Here is an 11,545-nt window from a genome sequence, read left to right as displayed (position 1 = left end):
GGCATTCCACTACCTTGACTGGGTAAGGCAAGAGGGAGATCGGTCCATAATTTCCCGGGCATTTTGGGTCCAGTGATGGTTTTTTCAAGAGAGGTTTTATTATTGCCTGCTTCCAACAGGGAGGTACCACCTCACAGCTGAGGGACTGGCCACACAGCTGAAGTAGGATAGGAAAGACCTCCGAACCTAACTCTTTCCACAGCTTTTGGGGAATGGGGTCCAGTAGTGAGCCTGAAGTGACTCTCAAAGCCACCCTGATAAACTCTTCCTCAGAGGGCAGCTCGAAATGGTCTAAGGTGGATTCCTTATCCCTGAATCTGTTGCTGATTAATGTTTCTTTTCCAGCCCTTTCATTAGTACAGTGTAGGACCTCTGTTTCCAGTCCTTCCATGATCTTGCTTATCTTCTCCTGAAAGAAGGAACCCAGTCCATCACATAACTCTTGTGATGGCACAACCTTATTATTGGTGCAATTGGGGGTAGTCATGTCTCTCACTAATTTAAAGATGCATTTAGTTCTATTTGATGATTCTAGGATAAGGTACACAATGTATTCAGCTTTGGCAGTTGCTATTTCTTTTTTATAAGTAGATAATTTCACCTTCCAGATCGCTTTGTCGATCTCAGCATAATGCTTTCTCCATTGTCTCTCTGCCCGCTTGCAGTTCAACTAATGATTCCTTAATGCATCAGTATACCATGGAGCAGAAGATCTTCCCCTTTTCCTGATGTTCTTAAGCGGGGCAAGTTGGTCGATTTTTCTAGTTAATTGCCCAAAAAGGCTGCGCAATTCTCGTCTACCTGCTTCCTAGGGTCAAAAAATGTCTCTAGGTGGAAGACAGGGGACTTTTGTCCCTATTCAATAGATCCTTCCACTCCCTACTTATTTTTTTGTTTGAATATGTTTTATTGCATTTCTTTCGTGAGAGTACAGGAAAGCAAGATAGTACAGCGGTAGCATTGATAAAGTATGGCATTTCACATCCGTTATCTATACATAATCACACAAATGAAGAAGATAAATCAGGTTGAAGCATAGAATGACAAGGATGTTAAATACAGCTGTACAAAGATATCTCTCCATGACAACAGTTTGCTAGAACTACAGCTCTACCCAGTCTTATCCGGCAAAACGAAACCCGTATTGTAGGGTATCTATCGCAACAAATTTACAGGTGAAAAGGAATTGGTCGCGTCAGGAGACTGACGAGAGTGCATCTGGCAGGACAGGTGTGGTGCATCCCGGGCAATAGATAATATCCCAGTCATAAGGAGTGTTATCGTGAGGGGGAGCCGGGCGGTTAGGGTACTACTGCGTAGAAGAACATGTGTAGCATTAGTCATCGTCCCTCATTCCCAGAGTGTGTCTCTTATGTTATGCCCATGAGTGTCGCGCGGATCCCAGGGGGGATATCTACAACTGTGTGCCCAATGTCGTCTTACAGTCACCCTGTAAAGCTCAAGAAAGAAGACCTGCAAACAATCAACATCCAATATCTTTTGCTCATAACAATAAACAGCAATTAAGAACTTGTGAAAATAGGGACTGAAAACTGACAAAAAGGAAAAAAGAAAATAAAAAAATATAAAAAGCTTATATGTAAACAAATGGGACGGGGATACGGGCATGTGTTGTCGTGTCTGTAGTGGGTGTCGTCCAATGCTACGTGCAGTGGCCGTAGTGGCGGCGGCGGGGGGAGGGGGAATCTTCAAGGAGGGTCTCAATCTGAAAGGGGCGGGTGGGGGGGGCAGGTAAGAAGATTAGAGGGGGGGAAAGGGGGAAGTAAGCCGGCGCTCAGAGGGTGGAGCACCTATGTAATCCCACCTTGTATGCACACTTGGTGAAAAGCGGCCAGGGTGTCGTCCCAGGTTTGAGCTATTGGATACATGCAGAGCCCCGCTGTTTCTTCCCTACGCAGGGCTACACTTTCTGCCTGTGCCCAGTTGTCAAATGAAGTGCGCCAGTGCATGGCCTGGGGAGGTTTGCCATTTTTCCAGCGTTTGGTGATAAGCCTCTTTGCCGTTAATAAACCAAGGTCCCAGAACCTAGCCTGGGCTTTCGACTGTTTTGTCCGCTTATACAGGCCCAACAGACAAGCCTCCCATGTGTGTGGTAAGCTTCCCCCCGTGCCCGCCGCCAGAGAGGTCGATACTGCTGACCAGTAGTCGTGTAGGAGCGGACATGACCAGAGCATATGTAAAAAGTCTGCATCCACTAACCTACACCTGGGGCATGCTGTCGTGTCAAGGTCCATAATTTTGAAGCGGGAGTTGCGCGGGATATTAAACGCTCCTTCCAACACCCTTGCCCATTCTTTATCGGTCCAGTTTCGTCCCCGATCCCGAGTCCATTTGTCGCACAAGCGCTGTGGGGAGAACTGGGTATGTGTATGCAGGGCCTGCGCTAGCCAAAGGACAATATGGGAACCATTCCCCATCACATGCAGCTACTGTATCAACAGGTGAGTTGGCAGTTCTTCCGCGAGGTCGCCCCAGGCCTGCGAGAGTGAGCGTATTATCGTCGTGTGTGTTAGGAACTGACCGACTGGCAGCCCCGTGTTGGCCCGGGCCGCCAGCGTCTCAAATGGTAGTAAAGCACCTTCCGCCAATAAGTCCCCCAGTCCCTCCAGATCAGCTCGTGTCCAGCTGCTCAGTACAGCCTCCGTGAGTGCGCCACCTTCCCAGGGCATCCCCAGCAATGGAAGATTTGGACCATATGGTTTAATAGAGCTCGTGAGTTTCATACTCCTCATGTAGCACTTCCGCGCTACCGCTAGGTGTATTTGCTCTGGGCATCTGGCTTTAGCTAAAGGGTGGAACAGTGCATTAACTTGTGCCGTCGTCAGAACCGTGTCCTCCGTAGTAGTATCTTCCAGATTTTTCCCGCTCAGCCAGTAGGTCACCCACTGTAGCTGGGCCGCCAGGTAATAGAGTTCCTGGTTGGGAACCGCCAATCCACCATTCTCGGCCGAGGCATACAGTGTCTTTAGCGCAACCCTGAGCCGCCCCGTGTTCCATATCAGTCGTCTGGTTAGGGTTTCTAATTCCCGGAATATTCGGGTTGGGACATAAACCAGAATATTGGCATAGAAGTATAGTAGTTTAGGCAGCGCTATCATTTTTGTCAGCGTAATTCGGCTTGGGACATTGAGTGGGAGGGAGTTCCAGAAAGTTACCTGAGCTGTGAGTGATGTAACCGCCCGCACAAGATTGCCGTCCAGTAGGTCAGTGGGGTTGCGATATATATGCACTCCCAGGTAGCGGAAAGTGGTCTGGTACCAAACAAGTCATTCGCCCAATACCACTATGTCGCATTCTGGCGTGTCGGCAGCTAAGGAATATACACCTGACTTCGCCCAATTGACTTTAAGCCCCGACATCTCCCCAAATTCGCAAAATATATCGGAAAGCACTCGTGGGAAACAAGTCAGGTCTCTAATGTAGAAGAGCAGATCATCTGCGTACAGTGACACAGCATGCAGCCCATTGGCCAAAGGGATGCCCCCGTCTGCGCCAGAAGCACGGAGCTGTGTCGCTAAGGGTTCCATCATGAGTGTGAAGATTAAGGGGGAGAGGGGACACCCCTGTCTAGTACCTCTGCGCACTCGAATTGAGCCCGAGAGCAGTTTACCCATGCGGACACGCACTGCAGGTTCCTGGTACAGGAGTTTCACCATCCGGAGGAAAGCATCTCCCAAGCCAAACTTCTCTAGCACCAACCTCAGGTAGGGCCACTCCACAGAGTCAAACGCCTTCTCAAGGTCCAGGACCAGGCATCCCAAAGAAGGCCATCAGGTCATAGCTAGACTTTGAATTCTAAACAGGCGTCTGATTTTATACGACGTGCTGCGAGTTGGCACAAAACCGTTCTGGTCAGTGGGCACCAAGTCTGGCACGAGGGGGGACAGTCGTTGGGCCAATGTGGACGCCAGGATTTTATAGTCGGTGTTGAGGAGGGCCAGTGGTCTATACGAGCCCAGACTGAGCTCGTCTCTGCCCGGCTTCAGGAGGGACACTAAGTTCGCCTCATTCAGGGAAGGCGGAAGGGCAGAATCTGCAATTGCCGCCCTATACATGCGCAGCAGTTCGGGAATAAGTATAACGGAATAAGCTTTGTAGAACTCCGTGGGCAATCCATCAGGCCCCAGGGACTTGCCGTTGGAGAGGGAAAAGATAGCTGTCCGAAGTTCTTCCGACGTGAGCGGAGCTTCCAAGTCTCCTCGTTGCTCATTAGTGGTTACTGGCAGTGTCAAGGTCAACAAATATGCCGAGATGTCGTCGGCTGAGATTCGCAGACAAGAGCTGTAGAGGCCCTCATAATGTGCCGTGAAGGCCTTGTGAATAGCCCTCTGTGTGTAGACAATGGTGTCTGGAGCAGTGCGGATAGACATTACCGGCGTGGTCTGAGCATCGCGCCTGATCAGCCATGATAGCAATTTACCAGGTTTATCACCTAGGCGATGCGTTTGCGCTGAGTGGGCAGCATAATTCAGATTCTTCAACATGTCCAACAGTTGTGTATGTCGTTCTCTGACTGCCAGCAAAGCCCCGTCACCTCCCCCTGTTGCCTCTCATTCCCCTTTCAGCAGTTCAGATTCGACCTGTGTCAGTTCCGTCTCTATCTGCTTTCGCATTCCCGCCTGCATGCTCAGACAGTGGCCCCGGGTGACTACTTTAAACGCATCCCATTCAAATTGCGGGGCGGAGGCTGTGTCACTGTTTTCTTCAAAATACTGCAGTAGGCGGATCGATTGGGCCTCCCTATACGGGGCATCCAGCAAGACGTCTGGTTGAAGTCACCAGGTTGGTATCGGTGGGTGGGGGCGTTGCCAAGCAAAGTCAAGCGTGCGAGGATTGTGGTCAGAGTGAGTACGGCCGAGGTAACTGGTGTCTGTGACATGAGGGAGTAGGTCGCTCGTCATCATGTACCTATCTAATCGGACGTGGAGTGTGTGGGCGCCCAAGTAATATGAATATGCCTTTTCGTGGGGGTTACGGCTGCGCCAAGCATCATGTAAGTCCCATTGCACCGCCCAGTCCGTGAGTGCCCTCATTGCCCCTGCTACTGGTGCGCTGGCTAGGGGAGGGAATGATCGGTCTAAAGCAACATCTAAGACTGCTTTGTAGTCGCCCCCAAGCAGAAGCGGTATTCCATGCCATGGAGCCAGTACCGTAGACAGCTGTGTGAAAAAGTGGCCTTGGTCAGTATTAGGATCATAAATGGAAGCAAGGACTATGAACTGTCCATCCAATCTACCATGGAGACTACATATTATCTACCCTCCGTGTCTACTTTGCAGAGGGAAAGTGCGAAGGGGACCCCAGGTCGTATCCAGATGAACGCCCCCGTGCGAATGCCAAAAATCCTGTAGCATGCAATTGTCCCCGCCACCTGCGATGTAACATGAGCGCCTCTGGGCCGGTCAAATGAGTCTCTTGCAATAGCGCAATTTGGACATGGTGTCGTTTGAGATATGAATAAATCTGGTAGCAACGCAAGGGCGTATGCATCCCTCGTACATTCCAGGTACAAAATTTATTCGCAGCCATTACATATTTGTTTTCCCATTTCTCCCCTTAGCCATCCCCCCCCAGCAGCCGGCAGATCCGCACAACATGGCAAACGCCCACACACTGCATCTAAGTACTGTCGCAAATGCCCGTATGTCCCAAAGAAAAGGCAAGAGAGAAAGGAAGAGTCAACCAACCCTGTAAACAAGGGAAACAAAAACACAATGCCAAAATGTCGACAGCGAAACATGTTGTCGTCCAAACGCTCCTATGAGCTAAAGAGTCCTTGAGTTCAAGGGGGGTTTGCTGAGCGCCTGGCTCTGTCTTTACTCAAATAATAATAATGATAAAGGGGTTTATAAAGCGCCTGGTGACGCCCTCCCGGCGTGTCCCCGCGCTGTGGAGAGAGAGTCAAAGCAAAATGGCAAGTATAGACTAAAGGGAAAAAAGGTAAGTTTTCAAAAGTTTTCTGAATTTAGTTTCCGTGTCAGCTAGTCTAATGCTCGTGGGGAGAGAATTCCATTTGTTGGCTGCCAGCACACGAAAGGAGCGGCCTCCCATTCTGGCTTTTTTTATGCGGGGAATTTTGAGCAAGCCTGTTCCCCTAGAGCGAAGGGTTCTATTAGGCTCGTAGGGGATGGCCAGATCTGTCAGATAAGGGGGGGCTTTATGCGAGGTGATCCTATAACACATGAGAAGCGTTTTAAATAGGATACTCTTTTTTATGGGCAGCCAGTGCAGAGTGGCCAGGGTAGGTTTGGAGGCTGCTCTTTTGGGTAGTCTGAGGACTAGGCGTGCTGCCGTGTTTTGGAGCACCTGCAGTCTCCTGATGTTTTTTTCCATAGTTCCTAGAAGTAGCACATTACCATAGTCTATTTGTGAGGTCACTAGGGCTTGAGTCATGGTACGTCTGGCCTCAAGCGGGAGGAGGTCCAGGGTGCGGTTGAGGGTCTTCATAAGCCCGAAACATTTCCCTACAACTTTATGGACTTGGCTATCAAAAGAAAGTCTGGGATCAACCCAGATACCCAGGTTCTTTGCTTCCTTAAAAGGAGTGGGTAACGGCCCTAGACAAGATGGCCACCATTCTTTGGTCCAGCTGGCATCCTTACCTCCTATTACTAAAACCTCAGTTTTAGAGCCATTTAAGTTCAGGCAGTGTTGGGTCATCCAACCTGCAAGATCCTGCATACAGGTTTTAAAGTTGTCAGCAGCTGTGGTGGGAGCTTGGGACAGGGAGATAAGCAGTTGGGTATCGTCGGCGTAGGAGACTAATTCAATGCCGTACGATTGAACCACCTCTGCCAGCGGGGCCATATAGAGGTTGAACAGGGTGGGACTCAGGGCAGAGCCCTGAGGTACCCCCTGTTCTAAGGCTATGCTGTCTGAGAGGTGAGTGCCTCTCTGAACCTGAACGCTGCGATCGGTGAGGAACGCTTTCAGCCAACCCAGTGTCGCCTTGGTGACCCCGGCTTTGTTTAGACACTGTAGCAGGATGGAATGTGCTACAGTGTCAAACGCGGCACTAAAGTCCAGCATAATGAGTGCCATGGTATGACCCTCGTCAGCTCCTGCCAGTAAGGTTTTGGTCGCTCTCAAGAGAGCTGTCTCGGTGGAGTAGCCCGACCTAAAACCCGATTGCGAGCTATGGAGAGCATTGTTGGACTCAAGATGTGCCATAAGTTGATTATTGGCTATTTTTTCCGCCACCTTCGCTAGATAAGGTAGCAGAGAGATGGGTCGCAAATTTTCCAAAGTGTCCTGGCTCACATTGGGTTTCTTTTTTATAGGGAGTACAATAGCTTTCTACCACTCTGCAGGAAGACAGGCCGAAGCAAAAGAAACTTGGAGCACATGTCTAAAGTAAGGCTCCAAAACTGTTAGACTACCTCCTAGTACCTTAGGAGGAGCAGGATCCCGGGGGGAGCCCGATTTAATACTTTTGCAGATGTTAGTTAGTATTATAGGAGGGGGGACCGAGAAGCATTGTAGGCATGACTCTGTGAGATCAACATCTTCATTCTCTGCAAAGTCATGACCCGATGGCAGGTTACTAGAGAAATTGGCATAGATATCAGTTATCCTGCCAGCAAAGTATTTGGCAATTTTTTGCACGCTTCCACCGAATCACTGTGGGACGTGTTGTCGTTGGTTACCACAGAGATTTCCTTGAAGATCTTAAAAAGCTCCTTCGAAGAATTCTCTGCTTCCCCTATGCGATTTTTGTAATGTAATGCTTTGGTGGCACAAATCTTTTTGTTATAATCCATTTGCGCCTTTTTATATTGAGTTTTAACTGTCGGGCAAAAGTTGGTACGCCATTCTCGTTCAAGTTTTTTGCAAGCAGATTTAGCTACCTGGAGTTCCGGGGTGAACCACGGAGTGGATTTTCTCACCTTCTTGGTATTTACAAAATTTCGGATAGGGGCGGTGCTATCTAGGGCAGTTAAAATACAGTTCTGTAATTGATTATAAGCAGTTTCACAGTCTGATCCTCCTGGAGGTCCTACAGTTTCAAGTTTTTGGATAAAGGTGTCTAAGGAAAAGTTTTTCCATTTCCGACATCGATAGCGATGTTCGCTGTCTTTTTTAAGCTCAGTCTCAGGTAACCGTATCTGCAGTGGAATTAAAAAGTGATCAGACCATGGTACCGGTAGCGGAGGAAGAGCTTCCACTCCGGTCCAGTTCCCAAATACAGGTTCCAACAAGTGTCCTAGTCTATGTGAGGGGTCCTGATTTTTGAGAACTAACTGAAGGGAATGTAGTTCAGACCTGATGTCCGAAGCATCTTTGTCAAGGGGATCATCGAAATGAACATTCATGTCTCCGAGCACTATTAGTCTGTTTTTTCTCATGGCAAGGTGAGCTGTAGCTTCCACTAGGCTAGCCGTGAAATCATACAGCCTACATGAGGGTCTATATACAAGGATGCCCGAGAGGGAGTATTGCGGCCCAGTTAAAATGGTGAAGGAGGCTGCTTCACAATGATCGATCGTCAGGGGAGATATGGAGCATTCCATCGGTACTTTGGTTGCGATAGCAATCCCTCCACCCCTGCCGTCCTTCCTGTCCAGTCTGGAGAGGGAATAGTCAGGTGGCATGGCCTCTATAATGTCAGGGTCTGAGTGTTCTCCTAACCTGGTCTCAGTCAAAAACAGGATGTCTAGAGCATTATCCTCAAGTAGGTGATAAATTTAGATGCAATGTTTACTGAGGGATCTGCAGTTTACCAGTGCAGCCTTTATCTGCCCTTTAGAGGGCGCTTTCGTTGGAGCGGCCTCAGGAGTAAAAGGACACACTGAGCAGCTGTGCAGCGATACTGCCTCCATGGTATGTTTACATGGTAGGATGATAGTAGGACAGAGTTCCAACAGTTCTTGTCTACCATACCGTACATGGGGGGACTTAGGTCGACCAGGATTTATGGCCCCGCGCCCCGTCCGGCCGCGGACGGGCGCAGACGGGCTTGACTTTGGCTCGACTTCGGCGCGCTTCCGGCGCGCCCGCTGCACGCATCCGCTGCACGGTCGCTGGTCAACGCACATTTATAGAGGGATAGGGGCAACTAGAGCGCTGACCTGGCAGCCCTGAGCCCGGAAGTGCTAGGCTCCTCCTCACCCTCCGCAACAAACGCCCAGAAATGGACGCGGCGGACCGGGGCGGGAGTAGGCGGAATGCGTAGTCACCAAAGCTTTTAGAATCAGCCCAGAGGTGAGGTGCAGTCAGAGAATTGTTTACAAAATTATTACACACAAAATTTTAAGATTTAGCCTACAATCGCTAAAGTTAAAAAACACGCTATACAATCAGCGCTTACAGTGTGATAGTAGTTGAGCACAGCGCAAGCAGATAGAGCCAGCCTCTGCCACCGGCTAGACTCTTCTCCACAGCGCGACTGCGTTCGGCTAGGCTTTAAGTACTAAACACCTACAGCGCAACTAGAGCGCTGACCTGGCAGCCCTGAGCCCGGAAGTGCTAGGCTCCTCCTCACCCTCCGCAACAAACGCCCAAGCATCTTGTGTTCAGGTTGAGGGTGCCTCCCCCCACAGGCAGGTCTCGGCAGTCGGCCCAGTTCCAGCGGTGGCTCCCAGTGTATGGGGTCCCGGAGCTCCCGGTTCCAGGGTTCAACCACCTTACAATGTTCTAGGTTGAATCCCAGTACAGCACTCACCTCCAGGGGTCCGTCCACCCCTACAATGTTGCCCCATGGCTCACCGGCAGTATGTGTACTCATGTCGCACCTAGATGGAGTGAGCCAGACTCGCAGCAGCACTATCCCTGGATCCAGTCTCCCCTCCGTAGGCAGAGCAGCGTCGGCAGTGCCTCAATGGTGATATAGCAAAACAAAAGTCTAGCTGGTGACAAGTGGTCCCAAGGTCAGATGAAAAGGAGGTCAAGTGGTCAGTAGACCAAGTCAGCAGTTTGCGGGGTAACATCCGGTAGGTCCGCCGAGATTTGTGAGTCCGGTCTTCCATAAATGTGTTCATCGTCGCTTGTGACTGCACAAGGGCTGGCTTCCAGGTCTTACTGTGCTGCCAACGAGCTGCTGATCTCCGCCACCATTCGAAGAGCCTCTTGTTGCCCGCTTTGCACGAGTGGGACCCACCTCCGTCCTCGTATGTGTCAATGCTATCGGCGAGGGCCTCCGCCAGCGGCGTCGTTGGGGTACCCCGGTCACGCCGCGCCCTCGATGGCATCTCACCAGGATCAGTGTCGACACACGAGTCAAGCCAGGCCTCAACTGCCTCGGGGTTATTGAAAAAATGAGTCTTGTCCTGGGCCACCACACGCTGGCGTGCAGGAAACAGAAGGGAATATTTCAGAGCTAGGCAGCGGAGGCGTTGTTTCACTGCCAGGAAAGAGTGGCGTTGGACTTGAACTGTGTAATCAGGGAAGAACATGATCTTTGCGTTCTCGACGCTGATGTCCGACAGTTTTCTAGTCTCCCTCAGTATGGCATCGCGATCCCTATAGTTAAGGACGTGAATAAGCATGGGCCTGGGGTTGGAACCCGCGGGAGGAGGTCTCATTGGCACCCGATGGGCCCGTTCCACCACAAAATGTTGAGAGAGAGCACCTTCTGGCAATAAGTCCACGAGCCAGCGCTCCATGCGTTCCGCCGCCTCTCCACCTTCCCATCGCTCCGGCAGTCCTATGATGTGGACGTTGTTTCTCCTCGCCCTCCCTTCTGCGTCCTCCGCGCGGTCCTCTAGGAATTCCACTCTGTTGAGGAGGTCTTGAACATGCCTGTCCATTTGTTTGATCTTTGGCGTGGTATCAGACATGACGGTCTCCAAGGCAGTCGTCCGTTCTGATAATTTCTTATGATCAGCTCGGAGGTGCGTTAAGTCATTGGTTACACTATCAATTTTCGTCTCCAGAGACGTACGAGTCAATTGTAGTGACTCCTCCAGGCGTTCCATCGCCGCCAGCATCGTATCCAATTTGGAGGCGGTCAGGTGGGGCTCGGTCGTCTTTGCCATCCTGCCCTTCACTTGGGTACCGCTAGCACCAGCTCTCATCTTGGGTCCCCCAGACATGTGCAGAGCAGTATGGTCGAGTCGCCAGTGTCTCCGCGAAGGCCTCCCAAAGCCCATATGAGGTCACAGCGCGCTGCGGGGTTGGTGGATGTCAACTTCAGGAGGATGCAGGGCGACTCCTCCACCGCCCCGTGTCGGCGACACCACCATACACCAGGACCACCGGCCACAGTTTAGGAGGGGGAGAGAGGGACAACGTACACTCTCCTCGCCTGGGTTCGGCGCTAGTTAGTGTGTGCAGATGGCAGGCGGCGCGTCGCAGCGGGGGCCAAGGCGGGGGTCACAGACCAGCCACATCAGTTCCTTTAAGGCGGCCTCCCATGTGGTAGGTGCTGAGCTCCACAGCACACACGGCAGAGTGGATGGCGACCGCAGTTTTATGGCACTTCACCCCACAGCGTCTCCACCAGCCACACCTGAAGAGAAGTGTTTCCCCAAGTGGAGGGTGGTGAGGGTCAGAGCCCCAGTGGGGCAGGTGGCCGAGTCTCCTCGTC

The sequence above is a fragment of the Lissotriton vulgaris genome, chromosome 2_1, assembly GCF_964263255.1.
Source record: "Lissotriton vulgaris chromosome 2_1, aLisVul1.2, whole genome shotgun sequence".
Taxonomy (NCBI): domain Eukaryota; kingdom Metazoa; phylum Chordata; class Amphibia; order Caudata; family Salamandridae; genus Lissotriton; species Lissotriton vulgaris.
This window is presented reverse-complemented; position numbering follows the sequence as displayed.